The sequence below is a fragment of the Equus przewalskii genome, chromosome 8 (genome assembly GCF_037783145.1).
Source record: "Equus przewalskii isolate Varuska chromosome 8, EquPr2, whole genome shotgun sequence".
Lineage (NCBI taxonomy): Eukaryota > Metazoa > Chordata > Mammalia > Perissodactyla > Equidae > Equus > Equus przewalskii.
In genome coordinates, this window is record NC_091838.1 from 29127622 (window position 1) to 29149224 (window position 21603).

Sequence of the window (21603 nt, forward strand, 5' to 3'; positions counted from 1 at the left end):
ACAATTGCCTTTAAGAAACAATAAAAACACTCCAGGAGACATTTAAAATTACATCAACACTTATATTGTATCAGATAGACATGAAAGGACTGAACTTGTCTCTTCCATCTCTGGTATATAAAATTTCATGTGGGAAATGTTTTAAATTTTTTTTTAACATATTTTCCTATGGAACTTAGAAATTTAATAAATTCACTTTTCTAACTAGTAGAAGATTAAAATTTTGGACATCTGATCACAGTATCTACTTAGCTCTTATTTTACTTAAAAAAATTAAAAGGTATAAGCTAGAGGAGACACCCAGCGGCTGCCGTTCCAGTGGGCACCAGGCAGTGCCGCCCAGCACGTGTCTAGTGATACCTGATCTGCATGCTCTGCAGCGCTGCCCACCTGGTCCTCCAGCTTTTCTCTTACGCTTCTCCATGTGCTTCTTGAAGGCAGAGGAGGTGTTTGTAAGTACACGTTGAATCATGTCACATGCTAAGTTAATCATGTCACTTGTCCTCTAAGTGGCTTCCTATCATACTTGGGATAAAAATCCAAGCCTCTAACGACATCTTTGAGAAGCAACAAGACCACGATCTCCTTCTGCCCACCTTTCTAATTTTGCTTCCTGCCGCCCCTCCCCCACCCACTCTGGCTCACTTCACCCAAACACACCAAAACCAAGTCCTGATTGTGGGTCTTGTCTATTCCCTCTGCCTGGACTGCACTCCCTGTATTCTGGGCAGGACCAACACCTTCCCTTCCTTCGGGTATTGCTCAGGTCACATCTCTTCAGAGAGTCTGCCCTGACAGAGCTACATCAAGCAGCATACACCATTCCTGTCATACTTCTTGATTTTTCCAGAGTATGTATTCTCTCTTGAATCGTATTATTTACTCACTTATTCACTTACTATTTGTCTTCTCCAGTAGTTGGTGCACTCCATGAAAGAGGGACTGTTGCAGGTTCCCCAGCATTTGAGGCAATATCCAGCAGAAGGCAGGCACTCAAAATATATTCGTTAGAAGGAAGGAAGGAGGGAGAGAAGGAAAGATGAAAGGGAAGGAAGAAGGGAGAAAGGAAGAGTATGCACTATGCCATCACCATGGGGCTCTAGATAGAAGCATAAAAACATCCTGTGAGCTCGTGAAGAGCAGAGGCAATGTCTTTCTGTTACCAGTGTACTCCTTGTGCCTAGCACATAACTAGGCATTTGAAAATATTTAAGAGAGAGTGGAAACTTAGTGAAAGAGCTAAAATTTACAGTTGAGGGTAATCACAAAAAGTAACAGTGCACTAATAACTACACAGCATGGTCCTGTTATAAGTTATTGCAAACAGTACTGTACTAATCCTCGCAACAACCCAATGAGGGGCACAATGACTATGAGCTCCATTTACTGTTGTGGAACTAAAAGCATAACCCACAAAGGAGTTATTTGTCCCAGGGCATAAGCTAGAGAGTGGCAAAGCAGGGGTCTGAGGACAGGCTGTCTAGCTCCAGAATCCATGCTTAGAACCATGTACGATCTCTTCACCAACAAGGTGAGAATCCCACTGGGAGACGTGCCATGAGAGTGGGGGGTGAAGAATAGTCCAGAGAGCAAGTGGTGGGTGTACAGTCACGATAAGGGTGTGGTGAGGCGGAGGTGAAGAGTTCTCAAATCATGTTCCAGCTTTCCAGGGTGGACTTGTCCATTGGAGCCTTTCCTGACTTTCTCTTCTCCTGTGTGAACACAGTACTCATCCAAACACATACTCATCCAACCAATGTTTCTTGACCTGATAAGCAGAGTGACTATGGGGACTACTAGTGAAAGTAGTGAGATGAGGTAAGAAGGGCTAATTGAGCACAGGCCATTGAGGGGCAAGGATCTGGGATACATAGGAGAATAGAGCACTTATTAGAAATTTTAGATAAATTATTCAGATGCTGCACGGGATGGATTGGAAAGAGAAGAATTTTAAAACAAAGAGACAAACTAGGAATTAAGGAACTTTTGTGTCAACTAGAGTAAGGAGTAATGATAAAATGTAACAAATAAGATTAATAAACTATTAGAAATGTCCATCAACAGATGAGTGGATGAACAAATATTGCATATACATACTATATAACAGTATTCAGCCGTAAAAAAAAAGCAAACTCTGACACAGGCTACAACATGGATGAACCTGGAAGACATTCTGCTAAGTTAAATAAATCAGAAACAAAAAGACAAATACTGTGTGATTCAGCTTATGTGAGATACCTAGAGTAGCCATATTCACAAACACAGAAAGTGGAATAGAAATTGCCAGGGGCTGGAGGGACTTGGGAGAAATGAGGAGTTATTGTTAATGGGTACAGTTTCTTTTTGGAGTAAAGAAAGAGTTCTGGAGATGGATAGTGGCTGTGTTTACACAATATTATGAATTTACTTAATACCACAGATCTGTACACTTAAAAATGGTTAAATTGCAACAACAACAAAAATCATGATTAAAAATGAAGAGAGGATCTGAACATTTTTCCAAAGAAGATAGAAAGATGGCCAATAGGCACATGAAAATATGTTCACTATCACTAATTATTAGGGAAATGCAAATCAAAACCACAATGAGATATCACCTCATGCCTGTCAGAATAGCTATTATTAAAAAGATGAATAACAAGTTTTGGCAAGGATGCAGAGAGAATGAAACTCATCTACACTGCTGGTTGGAATGTAAATTGGCGCAGCCACTATGGAAAACACTATGGAGATTCCTCAAAAAATTAAGAGTAGAACTACCCTCTGATCCAGCTATTCCACTTCTGAGTATTTATACAAAGAACGTGAAAACATGAATGCATAAAATTATATGCAGACCAATGTCCATTGCAGCATTATTTACAATAGCCAAGACATGGAAACAACATAAGTGCCTATTGAAGGATGAATGAACAAAGAAGATGTGGTATATACACAGTGGAATACTACTCAGCCATGAAAAGATGAAATCTTGCCTTTTGCAGCAACATGGATGGACCTTGAGGGTATCATGCTAAGTGAAATAAGTCAGATGAAGAAAGATGAATACTGTATGATTTCACTTATATGTTGAAGATAAAGAACAACATCAACAAACACATAGATGAGAACAGATTGGTGGTTACCAGAGGGGAAGGGGGGTGAGAGGAGGGCAAAAGGGGCAAAGGGGCACACGTGTGTAGTGAGAAATGAAAACTACAATTTTGATGGTGAACACAATATACTATACACAGAAGTCAAATTATAAGGATGTACACCTGAAATCTATACCATGTGTTAAACCAATTAAACCTTAATTAAATAAAGAGAAAATGGTTAAATTAGTAAATTTTATTTTATGTAGATTTTACCACAATAAAAATACACAAATACATAAATAAATAAACTATCAGATATGGGACAGAGAAAAGTGAGAGATGGAAGATGGTTTTGCATTTTGGACTTGAATAAATGGGAGATGGCTGAAGAGAGGTCAGGAGAAGAGCTGAGATGCAGGAGTTTGTTGGGACACGTGGATTTGAAGGTGCCTGTGAACATTCCAGTTGAATCTCCAGCAGGGACTTGGACACCATCGCCTGGCCCTCAGGTGAGGAGAACTCCTGGGAAGGAGGAATTCACAGAGAAGTCAGGCTGAATCAGTCGGGCAACAGACTCATAGCACAGGCACGCGAGGTGCTTAGTCCGTTTATCTACTACTTGCAAATTTCTAGGGGAAATAGTAGGCTATTAAAATGTTGTCTGGGTTGTAACCTTTGGGGATGTATCTCTAAGGCTGCTTTGAAGGAATCATACACAGAAGAATTTATTGGTTCCTTGTAAGTGCCGGGCACTGCCCTGGGTTTTTCCCTCTGTGGATAGAATCTCCTTCCTGAGGCTGAGTTCTTTCATCCTGCAGCACGTGGCCTGGGTCTCAGACTGTGCAAATTCACAGTAGCATGGCCCAAACCTGCTTTCACTTAGGCACCACAGGACCGGGTGGGATCACGCCCTTGGCACCACCCTAAGCAACCTTGATAAAATGGGTGGCTGCCTTACCGTTTCTTCGGGCTCATGGAGAGATTTCCAGATGCCTTATCTAGGCCCTGGAATCAGCCACTCAGGCCTGACTCACCCCCACATTTGCCAGCAGATCCTGGAGGCCCACAATGTGAGGAAATAAGCAATACACAATTGGGGAGGTCTTTTGTATGGCAACCGAACTTCACTTTTCCTGGCTCTAAATAGCACCTATGCTACGGCAATGTGAAGTGCAGGGTCACTTCTATTTTCAGTTCTTCAATGCTAACCTTCTACAGTTTTGTGTTAAACTGAATGCCAGGAATATTTCCTTTAGTTAATATTATGTTTTATTCTATAAAGTGATTAAAACACCCATCCCCTTCAAGAATTCTGAAAAATTCCCTCCTGCCCTTGCATATTGATGCATTGCCATCCAAAATTTTTTATCTTAAATTTAAATAGCTGCAAAGGATGTGACTTCCAGTATACTGGAAATGTTTAAATTTGTAAATCAAACTCTTTATCTCACTCTCAAATGCATCCAGTGCAATACCAGTAGCACAGTCATTTGTTAACTGCCATTATCTGTTTAAAATCCTAGAATAAGATTTTCAGAAATTTGACATCAATCTATTTTCTCCTCAAAAGCCATATTTCCATTTGACATCCCTTTCAGAATTTATTCTAATGTAATACATTATAAGATTGAGAATTTATTTTACTGATCGTCCATCATATGTTCCTGGAAAAAATATGCACATAAATTAAAACCTAACATTCTCAATATTTCTTGTAACCAATTGGCTCTAAGTGTTTAAAAATGTGTCCTGGATGGAATAATCAATGTAATTTTTGCTAGTATAATTGAGCCCAAGAACACATTTCTCAATTTTGATAAATAATTATTAAATATGAAGATAAAACTTTGTTGGAAGTATCTCTTCAGGAAACATAGAGGTGGAGATGTTAACTTGGTTAAAGGAGACAGTATTTCAAATGGTTTCTTTTTTTGATGCCTAGGAGATTATTGTAACTCCAGACAACGTATCATAGTGGAATGCCATTCTCTTGTCAATTGGGGTCAGGGTTCGAGCGAAGGCAGAGATGGGAAAGGACGTTGAGCACCTTTAGGTCAGAGCATATATGCACACTGAGATAGGAAATGGCTTCCCTGGGACCATCCATGCTGAGCATCTCCTGGACGGTCTTCGTACACCTTGAGAGAAACACGGACTGGGAATCAAATCAGAGCACTGGAAAGAAATATGCAGAATTATGTCATGCATCCTCCCTACTTTCTGCTGTAGACTTAGACCATTTCAAACAGCTGATAATTCATGAAACTATTGAGGATGATCAGCATATGAGATTCCACAAATACCCAAAATATTGTTATTCTTTTATTCAACTAATAGTCACTGAGCACCTACTGTGTCAGGCACTGTCCTACTCGGCACTAAGAATCCAGTAGCAAACAACAGGGACTTTAGGGACTGAGTCAGTAGGATATGGGATGGTGGGATAATGGGGTAATAAAGGATGAAGGAGCCAGAGGTGCTAAGGTGCTAATCATAATTCAGCTTGGGGCACCTGAAGTAAAATCAGAAAATAAGCCAGGTTAGAGAGAGATAGTGATGAGTTCAGTCTCTCATCTGTGGGGATGGGATGCCTGGGGACATTATAGGTAGAGACAGTTGACTCTGTGGGTCTGGTGTCTAATTGGAAGATGTAACCAATCATAGTTCATCATCTTTTTAAAAATTGAAATTCAAGGAACACTTCTTGAGCATGTATTTTATACCACGAACTGTGCAGTTTCCAGGGGCTTCAAAGATGAAGAGACATGATCCTTTCTCTCCAAAAGCTCACAGGTTAGTGGACAAGGCAAATATACAAGAGAAACGAAAAGGGATAAAAATCTCCAAAAAACAGGTTTGGGTTTGGCTCTTACGCTGGCCCGGCCTGGATCAACCAAACTGACTAGAATCAGAGAGCTGATAAGGCAGCGGAGTTTATCTAATTTGATCCACTGACTTTGCAGATAAATGTCGAGGCATTTTCTCCCAGTGCTGACCTTCAGGCACTGCTGATACTCAAAGCACTTCTCTTTGCATGTATTCACATTCCCCATTTTGGAGCTCCAGTAGAGCCACGGGGAAACACGGAAGGCCCTTCTAGAGGCATGCTGCCCAAAAATGGAAGGTCACCTCTCACCAGTCACAAGATGGGTTTGTGGGGACCCCTCTGCTTGCCATCCATCAATGCAGGTACAACCCAGAATATTTTCTGGAAAAGTATTCTAAAATCACTTTAAATATTCTCCCTATCTGACAATGGGGGCTCTAATAAGAGAATATTCTTCATGTAAGTGTAAGCTATGCCTTTCCAACAACAAACATGGAAACTGCATCTTGAACAATCATCTTTTAAGGGAGGTGATGAACAAATGTCTGAATTGAAGACAAAAGAAAACAAAGTGGCTCAAAGTGTCGAAAATGCTCTAGGCCCTCATTTTCACCTGGCCTGCTTTCTGGTGGTTCCCTGGTACTGTACTGCGCACCGCCAGTAGGAGCTGGGTTATTGTATTCTCCAGTTCATGGTTTTCCTTCCTTGAACACAAGGGCTCCATGGGGCCCAGCAACAACTTCCTCCATCAGCAGCTCCTCCCTGATTCCCCATAAGGACCTTGCTGGCACACCACACCCAATGTGTACGGGCTACAGGGGCAAGGACACCGGGTTCCCTCTAGATCACTTTTGTTGCATGAGGAAGATTTTCAAAGATTCAGCTCAGGCAGAATATTTTCTTCTTTTCTCCACAGGATTGTCCAGCTCTGGGAACCTAAGGCTAGCTACATAGCCTGAAGATCCCCCCTGACAAACAAGTCCCCTTAGAACATATTGTTTTGGGTTCCTGAGAGGACTATTTTAAGGCATCCTCAATTTTTTGCGTTTGATTTTAATGATTTAATTTTAAAAGAGTGTAAACCTGAGTACATTCTTTCTTTCGTACAATCTGAAATAAAATAATTTTGTTTCACTTTTTTCTGAACTTTATATTCTCTTCCTAAGGACCCAAATTGCAGATCAATACACACTGGCTGGCTGATCTCCAGCAGATACAGTTATCATAAAGAGAGCAAAGGTAAGAGAGTAGCTTCCAGAAGTTTTAGCAAGGTGTAAGATATACGGATTCTGATCTTCTGATGCTGAGCCACTTCAATAGTATACTAAACAACACCCAGTAATTGATAACTTTTTTAATGATGGTTTCATCAGGAATTTTCACAGGATTTATCTTGTAACTGTACGTACTAGAAACTAAAGGTCCAAACGTGAAGCCATGTGTACTAGACCATGTGCTTTTTGTTGATATATATTTTACATAAGACTAATTATGGTAGCAATGTAAAATGATGCATTCACTATGGAAAACATTATGGCGGTTCCTCGAGAAATTAAATATAGAACTTCCATAGGATGCAGCAATTCTACTTCTGGGTATATATCCAAAGGAACTGAAAGCAGGGTCCTGAAGAGATGTTTATACACCAGTGCTTATGAGCAGCACTACTCACAAAAGCTAAAAGGTGGAAGCAGCCCAAGTGTCCATAGCCAGATCAATGGATAAAGGAAATGTGGTATGTACATACAGTGGAATATTATTTAGCCATAGAAAGGTGTGAAATTCTGACATAAACTACAGTATGGATGAACCTTGAAGACATTACGCTAATTGAAATAAGACAGACATAAAAAGGACAGATACTGTCTGATTCCACTTATGTGAGGTATCTAGACTAGAGTAGTCAAATTCATAAAGACAGAAAGTAGAATGGTGGTTGTCAGGGGCTGGGCGAGAGTAACGGGGAGCTGGTTTTTAAGGAGTATAGAGTTTCATTTTGGAAAGATGAACTAGACTGACTGCATAACAGTGTGAAGGCACTTAACAGTACTGAACTGTACACTTAAAATGGTTAAGAAGGTAAATTTTATTTTATGTATATTTTACCAGAATTTTTAAAAATCCAGCAGTAACTCTGTGGATATACTAAAAACCATTGAATCATGCACTTCAAATAGGTCAATTGTATAATGTGAATTACATCTCAATAAAGCTGTTGGACACTTTTTAAATCCATAATTAAAAGCATTACTTATTTTCATAATTTCAGTGGATTAGAATTTAAGAGAGGCTGATTTTGGTTTGGAGTTTCTCATGAAGTGGTAGCCAAGACATCAGGCAGGGCAGCAGGCTTCTGAAGGCCCAGCTGGGTGGGGAAAACCCACTGACAAGGTGGTTCATCGCATGACTGGTAGATTGGCTCGGATTGTTGTTGGAAGACCTCCATTTCTCCCCAGATGGGCCTCTCCCCACAGATTGCTTGAGTATCCTTACAACATGGCAGCTGCCTTCCCCCTAAGCAGGAGATTCAAAAGAGAGAAACTTCACTGTTTCGAATCAAATAAATGAAAGAAATTACAAAACTACATAGGGGTTATTCTGGTATACTCTAAACCCCTCATCTGTGCTGTTTAAGTGCTGATGGCTTCCAAAAGATTGACAGTTAGGTGGTGGAGGAAGGAGAGAGAATTCTAGAGAATCCCTGAGAGGTCTGATCTGTTCCTAGGGTATTCATGAAGGCTATTCATGAAGACCAGATGCTCCCAGGAACACCTGGGATACTGGGTTCAGCTCTTACAACAGCCAAAGAGGAAGCTAATCTCCCAGTTTCAACTCAGGGAGCCAATGGAACCAACATGGTATCAGCACTGTTTCAGCCTCAAGGAGTAACCAAAGTTTATGTCAAATGACCAGGAAATTAAATTACTTATACTATTGTATTTATGCAAATTAGAAGTATAATGATCTTTCTCCTAGGGATTCTAGAAGAATGCTTTAGCTATGAAGTATGTCTCACTTTTTCTAACTAGTAAACTATAACTGAGATTTAGTCCAACTCACTCTACTTTTCAGTGTTGCCCAGAGGTGAATTTAGCTGAAGTTAATGGAGTTAAGTTTTAGGATTCCCCACTTATATTGGCCCCTTCTAAGACATTAGGAAGAGTCTTACTGTGTCATAATTTTAAAAACTTGAAACGATAAAGAATTTCACAACAGTCAGTTAAGATCTCTGTCTCTTTCCCCTCTGCTTCTCCTCCATCACATTTCATCAGATGGTGTGGGGTGGCCTCACACATTCTACATCTGCTTGTGGTATAGCTTATTAACATCAATGAAGATGATCTAAAATTCATAAGACAACGTACAAGAAGGACATCAGCAACAAATTGACTGTATGTAGTCAATTCTAAAAGTATCTGAAAGTAGTTACTTTACAAGAAAACTCGAAATGACTTAAAACCTTACACTCATGTGTGTCAGAAACTTGCTATAAGTTTTCTCAAATTTGACAATCATTGAAAAGATTTACATGATATTTCCAATAACAAATTGTGAAGATAAAAGAAATTTGTCCACACTATCAAAACTTAAAAAATCTGTCAGCCGTACTAGAGGAAAGACTGATTCATCTTTTATTCTCTCTAGAAAATTCTATTACAAAATCAATGTTAGAGAGGTACTTGAGTACATCACAAAAACATACAGGAAAAAGTGTTAGAGAGATATATCAAACAATTAATTCATAAACGATGTAGGGTTTTGGGGTTTTTTTGGATTTGGTGATCTTTTTGTGATGCATCATTAATTTTTAAAAATTTGTAATTTTTAGTGCTTGTTTTCTCATTCAAAACAAATATTTATACATAATACCCCACAGAGTACTAAAATAATAAAAGTACAGGTGTAATAATATTAGGTATTGATTGAAGTACTCATAGTGCTTTGTTGTAATTATTACTCTTTTTTAAAATTGTTAGATATTAAGTATGTTAACTATTTCATTTTTATATTTTTGCTATCCTATTGTTATGTAAATAGATTTGATTTGTTAGTTTACATTTAGATAGCATTTCTTTCTTCTTGTCTTTAATAAATCATTTTTCTAATCAAAATATTTAAGTATTTCCTCTAATATTTTTCATTAATGGCTATATGTTTATCTTTATATCTAGACATAATACCTAAAATATCTAACCAAAAATTGTATTGATCAAAATAAAAATATTTGTATTTATTATTAATACCAGTGCATCATAATATACTCCCAGCTATGATTTCTATAATTTAAGTTTATGCCACTTGCCTTGTAAATACAAATTTTACTGGTGCAAAAAGGTATTTACTAAACACACAAATTAAGATATCAACCCTAGAGAAATCCTGTGTACTCAAACTATCTTAGAAAGATAACAAACTAATTTTCTCTAAAAATCATTGGTTAGTCAGGACTTTTCAGATTGCGAGTGACAGAAAATCCAACTGAAACTTATTCAAGCAAAACCAAGGCTTCGTGTTCATAAGTGGGAAGTGTGGAGAGGGGGCCCTGGCAGGGGATTCACCCCTGGACTGCGTGTCACAGCCCTGCTGTCTTCCCTGTTGGCTTCCTTCTCCAACAGGTGCTCCCCTCTTGGTGGCAGGACCGCTTCCAGCAGCTCCAAGATTACAACTCACAACTCCAAACTCAGCTGAGAAAGGGAGTGTGCCTTTCTCTCCACAGCCCCTTTGCCCCAAAATCTAGTCCTGGGGCCAGCAAGAGGCACTATGCCGATGGGCCAGGACTCAGATGGGATGCTGCTTTATTATAAATAAGGGAATAGACCAGGGGCAGGAAAAACAATTGTTCAATATGGTTATGAAGTATAAAAGAGTCCACCTGATAGAAAACTTAGGAAAGTGGTTTTGTAGATGCCGCCTCCAAGACATCGTGTGTGTGTGTCCATGTGTGTCTGTGTGCAATGCGTATGTTGGTGTGTGTGGTGTGTGAGTATGTGTGTTTGTGTGCAGTATGGGTATGAGTGTGGTGCTGCCTACAGGGAAGAAAAATGTCCACAGTAAAACATCCATGGTGCTCAGTGGAATTAGAGAGTCCTTCAGGGCTGTCAGTAATGAAGCTCAGGTGAGGTCAGGGTTAATGTCGAAGCATTATAAATGAGATTAGAAAAAAGCTGCCTGCCAAAGCAAACAGTGCAGGTGGGAGTAGGGGGAGAGAAATATAGATCGCAGAGTCCTACGTGGGCATGCTGACATTTCATGCGGTTCACTAACTCTACTTTGCGGCCTTCATAAATTTCACTCAGAATTACTGTCAATGAAATTAATGAAATCACAGGCTGTTCAACAAAAGAAGTTATCAATCTGTAGTTTTCCATTGGGTCAGTGAGACCTCAACTTATCGTGGGTATGCTTCATGTCATCAAGAGCTGGGTGTTGTTTGCAGGAATTTCATAAAAATTCTGTGTCTTTATATTTCTCAACAAAGTTCAGATAACTTTTGGAGATGGAAACTGTGCTTTAAAGACACACACACATACACACACACACACACACAATCCCTTGGGTCTAGTAAATCAGTTTCAATATACTTTTCCAGAATAAGATCCTCCTCCAGTTTTCTTAAAAGATGTTTATACTTTCATTGTTCCAGTAGAAAGAAAATGGAGCAGGTCTTTGAAACACCTCACTTCCAAACTTCAAGATGAAAAATAGACATTATAGAGATGTCGTTATATATGTTTCTTTCCTGAAGACTAATGCACATGTGTGCAGATGCATATGTGTATTTGAGTGTATCAATAATGTACTTAAGTTGAAGAGGTTTTTAAGAAAATTTCTATTAGTATACCATAGCCATTTTCCACAGTATTACCTAAGTTAGAATATAGAATTTTGTTTGACTTATGTAAAAATGTTCATCTGTATTATATAAACTATAATAATGGTCAAGTCCTACATTAAAGAAAACACTACATGCTTGTTTCAGATCAAAGGACAATAGCAAAAATGAGACCAAATTTACACTGGGAATTGAAATTTTTATTTCTTTTGCCAGGTCTACAATTTACTGCTTAGAGCTATAATTCACATTATTATGACCTTTATTTCTCCCTGTGGAGATGTCTGCTCTCTATTAATTATTTTAAGATATGGAAAACTAACAATTATCCTAAGAAAGGGAGAATTAACATTCTGTTCTCACTGTTAAGGAATTTTGAGTTTTCTTTCTGTTGGAGTTTATTATGAATGGTCTTTCCCTGGATCAACTTGCCCCACATCTTGCCCGCATGAACTTTTCCTCCCATCCAAATCCAGATCCCTCTCCAGGGTCACCATAAATTTTTTCTGGGCTTCCAAATCATTATTGGTGAGCAATATTCCATTTATCTGGCTTCCCTAGAATGTGTCACCTTTTCTCTCTTTGGACTATCTTAACTTCTTCCACCAAGGAAGGGATGGAATATTTTGTCCCAAAGTGAAGTGTCCCTTGTTTAGGTTCAGTGTCATCAACGGCAAAGCCCCTCACCTGCCATCACTATTCCTAAAGTGACTTTAAAATCCCACAGGTTGGAGCACCAGAGCCACAGTCCAACTTGGCTGCCAGTAGAATCCTAATCAAAGATCCAGAAGCAATGACAGAATTTCCCTCTTTAGAGAGCGAAAGACACAGGCCAGCACAGATAAAAAGTCCTGATAAGGACTTTGCCAAAGGTATGGTCCCCTGGGGCTGGCTCTACCTGATACTAATTCAAGTGCTCTTTAGTGATATTTGATTTTTTTTTTTAAAAAAAGCTGAGGAATAAGGAAGAGAAAACAGAAAATGGAGAAAAAGCTAAGGGCTACCATTTGCTATGAACTGTAAGAATATTTAGTGTCTCTCTCAAGGCCCGTCGACATTCCTAAGCCGTTAAGGAAAGTAGCATGGAACTCAGCAGCACAGGTCCTGGTATGTCCTACTGTCACTATGAAATGCAGTATTGAAACTGAGCCTGGTTTGGACTTTTTGACCAGTGTAGCGACTATGTTCCACATCCACAATGTGCTGTTACATTTGTTCATCCACTCCCTGAGAAGCAGTGTCACTGGAAAGAGGAATAAATGTTTCCATGGCTATTTGAAAGGTAGTTAAATTGAAGTCCAGGAGAGTCAAGGACCCAAAGCCCTGGCCAGCCTGTGCTGTTATTTGATAGAGAATTGAGGTGCCCTGAGCCCCAGGTCTTCCTCCGCTAGACGCTGCCTTCTTGGCTGGATCTTCCACTTGTCATCCGTCTTACTTCCACCCCACCTTCCCACCTTTCAAATCAGGCCAAATAATTTCTCTCAAGGTAGCTTGTTTCCAGGAACTCTCTAATTTTATACCAACTTCTCATCTTCCAGATCAGATCAAAAGTAAATCTTTGAAGTATGTGTATCTGTACATTTGAAGAATGAAGGAACATTTCAAAAATGGAAATAAAATATGTAGTAATACAACTAGCCAAACGATGGCATTCTTAAATAATCAATATTTTCTTAGGAAGAAAACCTTGAAAACGGTAACAAAGTTGCATTTGTTAAGTTCTACATGAGCAGGACTGTGTAAGTACTTCACTATGGTTATCTCATTTAGGCCCCACAACAATGCTATGAACTAAGTAACGTGATCCTCGGTTTCTACATAAATAGACTTAAGTTCAGACAACTCAAATCACTTGCCCAAAGTTACACAGTGGGTAGATGCAAAGCTAGAATTCAAGGATTCAAGGAGAGGTGTGATTCAATTACAAAGTTCAGTTTAGAATCGTCACCTTAGCCTACTGATTCCCATATTATTTCTTTGATAATTATCAACCACTTAAAAGTCAAAGCCTTGCCAAAAGGGTTGGTGAGGATGTGGAGAAATTGGAGCGCTTGTGCACTGCTGGTGGAATTAAAGTGGCGCAGCTGCTGTGGAAAACAGTTAGCAATTCCTCAAAAAGTTCAACATCGAATTTTCATATGATGCAGCAATTCCACTCCTAGGTTTATTCCCCAAAGAGTTGAAAGCAGGGTCTTGAAGAGATACTTGTACATCTTGAGAGATACTTGAGCTCCCATCAGGCCAGAAAATCAGAAAGGGAGACAAGATACAGATTGGTCTACACTCTAGACACATGTCCTCAGGCAGGCTGGCCCTCCCTCCTGGGCAGCAGTTGGCTCTCTAGACGACACATAAACAAGTGTCTTTGACAGAAAGGCCGAGCGGCTCCAGGTCCTGACGACAGTGCACGCTAACAAAGCAGGGAAGTCGAGACTCCAGTCTATTTACAAAGCCTACGTGCTAGAAGGACAGAGATAAAGCCGTTCCCAGGAGGCGAGACATTAGCACTAGCACAGTGATGCTCTCCTTTCTCCTGTGTCTGAGAGAATATACAACTAAGCAGACTCTGCAGAGAAGCCAAAAGAAAAGGGGTGAAGCATTGCTTTGTTTTGGCCACAAGGCAGGAGTTTCAAATTCCAGCCCCCAGGGAAGGACACTATGCAAACTCAGGGAGGGTTCAATGTCCCCACCCCACTCAGCCCCAAACATTTCTTCAGTATGTTCCTGTTAAAATACAATAATCTAGGGCTGCCAACATCTTAGACTCCATTAAGTCAGCAAAGATTAGGATGCTGCTGTGTCCAGGCTGATGACAGACAACCATCTGGTAGCTTGATGCTCCTTCTGCCTTAAAAGAGCCCCATTCTCCTAATGGAATATCTGCACAGAAGTTTTAGTAAAAGGGACTTGGGAAACTAGCCTGGAAAGACCAGAGGTCCCATAGATTATATTCCCCATCCTGTGCCCCATACTTTGACAAATTCCTCCAAGGCTTCGTCTTCTGTGTACACATGTCTGGTGAATAACCCCAGTTCTACACAGTCCAAAGTCTTTCAGAGCCAGAGTAGCAGTAGACTTATCTCCAGCCACATCTCTAACACCACTCACACACACACTCACACACACACACTCACACACACACAAACACCCTTTCCCTTCAGTTACTCACTTACTGCTTTGTGTCTGCTTTTGTGTTAAGTGCTCGGACACAGTCATGAATAGAACAAGGTCCCTGCCTTTAAGGTTCAAGGTTTAGTATTGGAGAGAGACAGCAAAAAGGTATTTAAATAATAGCATGACTTGGGGTGCTATGATCCAGAAGTACACAGAGGCCAAAGAGCCCAGCAGAGCCAGCCTACTCCCTTCAAAGCTCAGCATGTGGCAAGAGGCTTGTGGGAACCCCTTGGTCCCAGCTCCTGCAGTATGGAAGCCTAGGTGGGCTGGAGCCAGGCTGAGTGGGCCACAGTCCTGCCGAGGTTCAGCATGAGAAGGCAGTGCGACAGCCCTCTGTGTCTGCTTAGCTTGAGTCCTCTCAGCCATTTGGGCCACCGCTTCTCAAACAATGAAAACTGATGATCTGAAACTAATGAGAAGATAGAAACTAGAAACACTTAGATCAATTGAGACAAACGACCAGTCTAAGAGTGATTTTTTTTAAAGAAAGAGTGATTTTAAATACCAAAAGTTAAATCTCTCTTTGTTTAGTAAGCTAAATTCAGGACCCACAAATAAAAGTCCAGAAATGGCCTGTCTCATTTTATTTATAAGTAAACAAATATCCAGCTTCCCTGAATTACAGAATCTGGCTACGGAAAAGAAGAGGAAGATGAAGGGGGAGAGGAAGGAGAAAGGGAAGAAAAGAAAGAAGGGGAAGCGGGGGACGATGACCAGCAGCGAGGGTGGGAGAGAGGAAGAGCAGCGAGAGGAAGAGGAAGGGAGGAGGAGAGAGAAGAGGCACCCGGCCACTCACTGACACTATTTCTCTCCGTTAGTCAACATACTTCTTCCCCTGAAAGGGAACTAACATGTAATGAGCCCCACCTCCTGGGTCACGACCAGATTACTCACATAAATCATCAATTGAATTCCCAATTCCATGGGAATAGATATTATGCAGATTTTATAGGTAAGGAAATAGAGGCTCAGGAAATGAGTGATTTGTCCAAATGACATAGCTAATATGTGACAGAAGCAACCTGTTAGCTTGCTGGTGCAATGTGATACTCTAGCAAACAACTAACTTGGATTATTTTTAAACCGAATAGGAGTTCTTGGGAAATGGTTTTCATACCTATACCAAGCTTAAATTCCCCTGAATTAAACCAAAGTGTGTGTAGTCACTATCCGGTCAGTACCCCAAGCAGCAACCCTTGGTGTCAGCCCTCAATTCCTTCCTCTCTTGACCCTGCAGCCTATCACCAAATCCTGACAATCATGCTTCAAATCTGAGTGTGTCTCTCTATTCCCATGTCCTCCTTCCACTCTGGCCCCTCATCTCCACTGACTGGGCTTTCCAGGCCTTCTCAGGCCACTTGTGGCCAGACTGCCAGACAATGGTCATGTCACTTTGCTGTCAAATCCCTACTGGGGCCTACTGCCTTCAGGAGATAAATGTGCACTTGATTGGGCAGTCCTGGATCATTTGTGGAGTAAGCAGGGTTTAAGTAAGAATTTAACACAGAGGTCATTAACAATCTGGCTGGAACCCACCTTCCAGCCTCATTTTGCACCTCTCTTCCTCCTCACTTGTCCAGCCTCCCCATTTGCTGACCCAGAACCTGGCAGACAGCTCTTCTCACAGTTGACTTTTGGGGCCCACTGTGTTTGCCCACTCTGCTCTCTGCCTAGAATTTCCTTCTCCTTTTCTTCCCTGGCACATGCCCACTAGTCCTCATGAGTCAGATAGATCTGCTTTCCTCCAGTGAAACCTCGGCTCATGCCCCCAGGCTGAGTGGGATGCTCCAGCCCTGAACCCCCAGAGCACTGAGGACAGGGGCACATCCCCAAAAGAGCACTTACTACACTGTATTTTAAATATAGGCTCCAATGGATGGCAACTAGGCTTTTGGTGGTGAATACAATGCAGTCTATACAGAAATTGAAATATAATGATGTACACCTGAAATTTATGTAATGTTGTAAATGACCTCAATTAAAAAATTTTTTAAAGTAAATAAGTATGAGCTTCATGTCTGTCTTCCCCACGAAATTATGTTTCTAGATTGTGCGTTATTTACCTCTTTACCCACACGTGCCAGTACTTGGCACATAGTAAGTGCTCAGTAAGTTTGCTGAATGAAGATAAGTATGAATACTTGAGACTCAGAATCCAGCTTCTCCAAGGGAAGAATAGGTGGCTGCCTGTGAGATATATCTGTGCTTTTGATACAATCTCATCTCTTTATTTCAAAACAATATTTTCAAAGAGTTCTGGGATTTCAATTTCCAGTACCAGGGAATTGATTGTTGCTATGTGAGCGCCGGGAGGTAAACTTCAGGACCCTGGTGATGACTTCTCTAAGGAAAGGAAAGTCCCAGTGACTTACCTATGAGAGAGGCCACCCCCCCCCCCCCATCCCATTCCTCACCTGAGTTGTCACATCCCCATAGACAGTCCCTCACCAGCCACACTACCCCCACCTCATGTTACAGACTAACAGCCAGGTGAAGTTTTCATCTTCTCCACTTGTCCTACATTTCTGTTCTGCCTAAACTCTCTTTCTTCCCTTTCTCTCGGCTCCATTTGGAAGCCGCTCTAAACTGCATCAGAACTCAGAGAGACAGGACTTCCACCCCAGCTCGGCTCCTCACTAGCCGGACACCCTGTGAGTATACTTACCTCCTCAGAGCCTCAGACTCCTCATTAAGAGGATACCGCATCCTCACTGTGTTCATCCTGCTACTCTCACCTTTCGTTTTTCTTGGCCCTTACTTCTTTATTTTTTCTACAATTTTATGTTATGAATTTATGTAAGCCACTCAAATATTTTTTGATGAGATAATAAAAAAATATACAAAATAAGTCTTTAAGAGTTACAGGGATTTAACTCAATAAATCTGTAATGAATTTAGCACAGTGCGTGGCAAAAGTTGGTTTACTTTGAATATTAGTTGTCTTCCAAAAGGCACTGTTGGCGGGAATGTAAATTGGTGAAGCCACTACGGAAAACAATATGAAGTTTCCTCAAAAAGTAAAAATAGAACTACCATATGATCCTGTAATCCCACTTGTGGGTATTTAGTCAAAGGAAATGAAATCCCTGTCTTGAAGAGATATCTGTACTCCCACGTTCACTGTAGCGTTATTCACAATAACCAAGATATGGAAATAACCTAAGTGTCTGTCAATGGATGAATGGATAAAGGAAATGTGGTAAATATATACAACGGAATATTAGTCAGTCACAAAAAAGAAAGAAATCCTAAGGCCGACCCAGTGGCTGGGTGGTTAAGTTCACGTGCTCTGCTTCAGTGGCCCAGGGTTTCACTGGTTTGGATCCTGCACGCGGACATGGCACCAATCATGAGACCATGCTGAGGCAGTGTCCCACATACCATAATCAGAGGCACTCACAGCTAGAATATACAACTATGTACTGGGGGGTTGGGGGAGGAGAAGGAAAAAAAAGGATTGGTAACGGATGTTGGTGCAGGTGCCAATCTTTAAAAAAAAGAAATAAATCCTGCCACTTGTGACAACATGGATGAACCTGGAGGTCATTACACTAAGTGAAATTAGCCAGACAGAGAAAAACAAATACTGTATGATCTCACTCATATATGGATTCTAAAAAAGTTGAACTCGTAGAAGCAGAGGGTAGAACAGTGGTTACCAGGGGCTGGGGGATGTGGTGGGGAGATGTGGGTCAAAGGGTACTTTCAGTTATAAGTTCTGAGAATCTAATGTACAGCATGATGCTATAGTTAATATACTGTATTGTATACTTGAAATTTGTTAAAAGAGTAGATCTTAAGTGTTCTTACCACACGTATAAAAAATGGTAACCATGTGAGGGGATGGATGTTTTGATTTGATTGTGGCAATCATTTCACAATATATGTGTACATTAAATCATCACATTATGCATCTTAAAAAAAATCACACTGTACAAACTAAATATACACAATCTTTATTTGTCAATCACACCTCAATAAAGCTGGAAAAAATTAGTTCTCTTCCTGGCTCTCATAAAATAGTAGCTGTTTAGTTATTTCACAAAGTTATTTGAGAATTAAAGGAAATACTCTATTAGGTAATATATGTGAAGTTACCCTTATCCCTTGCCAAAAAATTTCCTTTCCTCTGCCTTCTTCTTCCTCCTCTCCATCATTTGAGTCAATCAGAGTTCTTGCATTCTCACATGAAATGTGATAGTAACAGCCTGTGTTTATACAAGTAAGCCTATGTTTCAGCTGACTGTGATGAGCACTGGAGTAACCACTTTACAGATATTAACTCATTTAATCCTGCAAAGGAACCTGCTAAGAATCTTTTGAAGGATCTCTCTTCTTATCCCTGTTTTTATAGGTGTTAAAACTAAGGGGACACATGTAGCAACCTGCACGGTCTCAGAGCTAGTGCGCAGGAGGGCAGGCCGACTGCTCAGCCTGGGATTTCGACTCCAACACTGAACTTTCCCTACTTGGCAACTTGCAGGGAAAAGAAGGAGCTCCAACCATACCAACTACTCGCATTCTAATTAAAACTAGGCATTTTGGTTTGCCTAGTTCCAAGATACAGTCAGAAGTGCTCCACAGCTCTGCTCTGAGGAAGTGTGGCTACACATTTTGATTGAATTTTTCCTCCTTATCTCCAAGAGCTTTAGTCATAATCCAAGGACTAAAGCTATGATGATTATGGACGAGCTTGTTGCCGGGGGATTAAGTCTGATGGCTCAAAGAGCAGCCAAGGAACCCCAGCACAGTGAGTTGGAAGCCAATTGGTTATCCATCAACAGGAAACCTTTCATACCTGGTCAGCACTGGTACATCCACAGGAACAAAGCAGACAGAATCTTCTTTCTTCTCGTTTATGAACTGGGCAGCTTTACTGCCACCTCCACTGGCTGAGCAAGGTGAGCCATTGTAACTATTCAGAGAAAGGACTATGATGTAGAATTCCTGGGTCCAGAGCAGAGGATATTTGTTCCTCCCACCTCACCTCAAGCCCAAGTCAAGCCCTAGCTGCACAGTGATAAGCATCATTCATTTCAGATAGACAGGCACTGGGAATGACGGCTGACATCATGCCATGGTCAAGGCCTCCAGCCTCAGAAGTGACCCTCCTCACCAATGAGGGTCTTAGCCAAGGCCAATGATCTCAGTCGCCGAGGTTCTCCCGCCAGAGTCCTGGTCAGAGGGCTAACTCACAAGAGAGTAAACAGTGGGGTATTTTTAGCATGTAGAATTGTAATAAGCCAACATTCAAAGGGAAGTTAAGGTTCATACACCCCATACGTTACTGTCAGGGAATTTTAAATTTGTGGGTGCAGCCAGTCTAAATTGAAGACGTTTTGTAATTTGCTTTTTTAGCTTTAAGATTCCCGTGGCTATTAAGGTCTGTTTGCAAGTAAGCCTCCTTGTGATTTTAGTGACTGGATAAGAACGATTTGTCGCATCCTCAGGCCTCATAAACGTGTGTCTGGGCAAAAGCAGCTGACTTGTCTAACAGAGGAGTAAACACTCTTATCTTAGGAGGATGTTAAATTGTTTGGCAAACCATCCTCAGATTTGGTAGGTTGTAGGCAGATAGTTTTGCTTAGCTCCTTACAAATTATCACAGACTCCAAAAGAACAGGGTCTTTATTAATAAATTAAGTACTATACTTCTAATGATCTGTTCCTGGCCATGGTAATAATATAGAATGAGTCAGGATTCGACTTTTAGGGCAGCTTTTTGCTTTGAGGTCTAACCGCAGTAGTTGAAAACTTTGAACTCCCCTTGCACAGTATTGAGAATAGATGCTAAATAAATATTTGCTGATCATGAAAAGGCTGCAGATTAAGAGAAGGAGGAGGGAAAGGAGAATGATCATGGTATTTTCTGAGCCATAAAGTGACAGTAGTAGAATTATTCACCAGACTCATTGTATTGGAGATGAAGTCTTTTGAGCAAGCCAGTTTTCTAAATGTTTCTTAAATAACATAGGTCCTTGAAGATTAAAAGGAATCCTAAAAGTATCTTTAAATTCAAGGTATCTAAAAATGACTGTTAAATATGCATTTTATGATTAAGATATATAACAATTATATGATTAACAGTTATTGAATAAGATCATCAGAAAGAGGCTTCATAAATATTGAATAGAAATAGAAAATGATATTGTAAGTCTAGAATGCTAAAAATCAGTGAAATAATTATTTTGATGATGTTCACCCAAAACTGTAACCTTTAGAGATCTAAAATTATGAGAAAATATGTTCTAGGCAGATAGCTATTTAATTTTTACTTTGGCAAAGTTTATACTTGAATGTAACTGTTTCTTTTCAAAAATCTTATAAAGAAAAGAACATAACACTAACAAGTCTTGTAAAACCAGAATACATTTCTGATGACTATTTTATTTTTACTATTTTTTTAGAGGCATGCCGCTACAGATATCTGGGTGATTACATACCCACTAATGTATTTCCCCTTCATGTTTATTTTGGAAAGACGGCAGGTTATTTTGAAAGAAAGGAAGAAAAAACAGACTACAGAGGAAGCAGAGTTGCCTTGTATCTCATAGAGCAACGGATTACTAAAATTACCAGACTTCACGGAAGAGAACACAAATTCATTTCTTTTGCACATTGTCTTAAGTTTCAAAGGACTTATAACAAGATGATATGCCCATAGTTTTGAGGAGAAGAACCCAAGGGCAAAA

General features: G+C 40.3%; 2 long non-coding RNA genes across 15 annotated transcripts in view; one reads left to right on the forward strand and one right to left on the reverse strand.

Moving 5' to 3' along the window:
- Positions 1-3315: 3315 nt before the first annotated feature.
- LOC103558022 (uncharacterized) overlaps positions 3316-21603 on the reverse strand; it is a 149391-nt gene continuing 131103 nt past the window's right edge. For 8 of the 14 annotated variants that reach the window (XR_011543410.1, XR_011543404.1, XR_011543402.1 and 5 more), the window contains one exon: positions 7973-8418. This is a non-coding gene — a long non-coding RNA (uncharacterized lncRNA). Of the gene's footprint in view, positions 3600-7972; positions 8419-9073; positions 9247-21603 lie in introns of those variants that run through there. The other 6 variants (XR_011543406.1, XR_011543396.1, XR_011543409.1 and 3 more) reach the window with 2 other exon arrangements.
- LOC139085231 (uncharacterized) lies at positions 7018-10016 on the forward strand. Its single transcript, XR_011543419.1, has 2 exons — positions 7018-7143; positions 8630-10016. It is a non-coding gene; the product is annotated as an uncharacterized lncRNA (long non-coding RNA).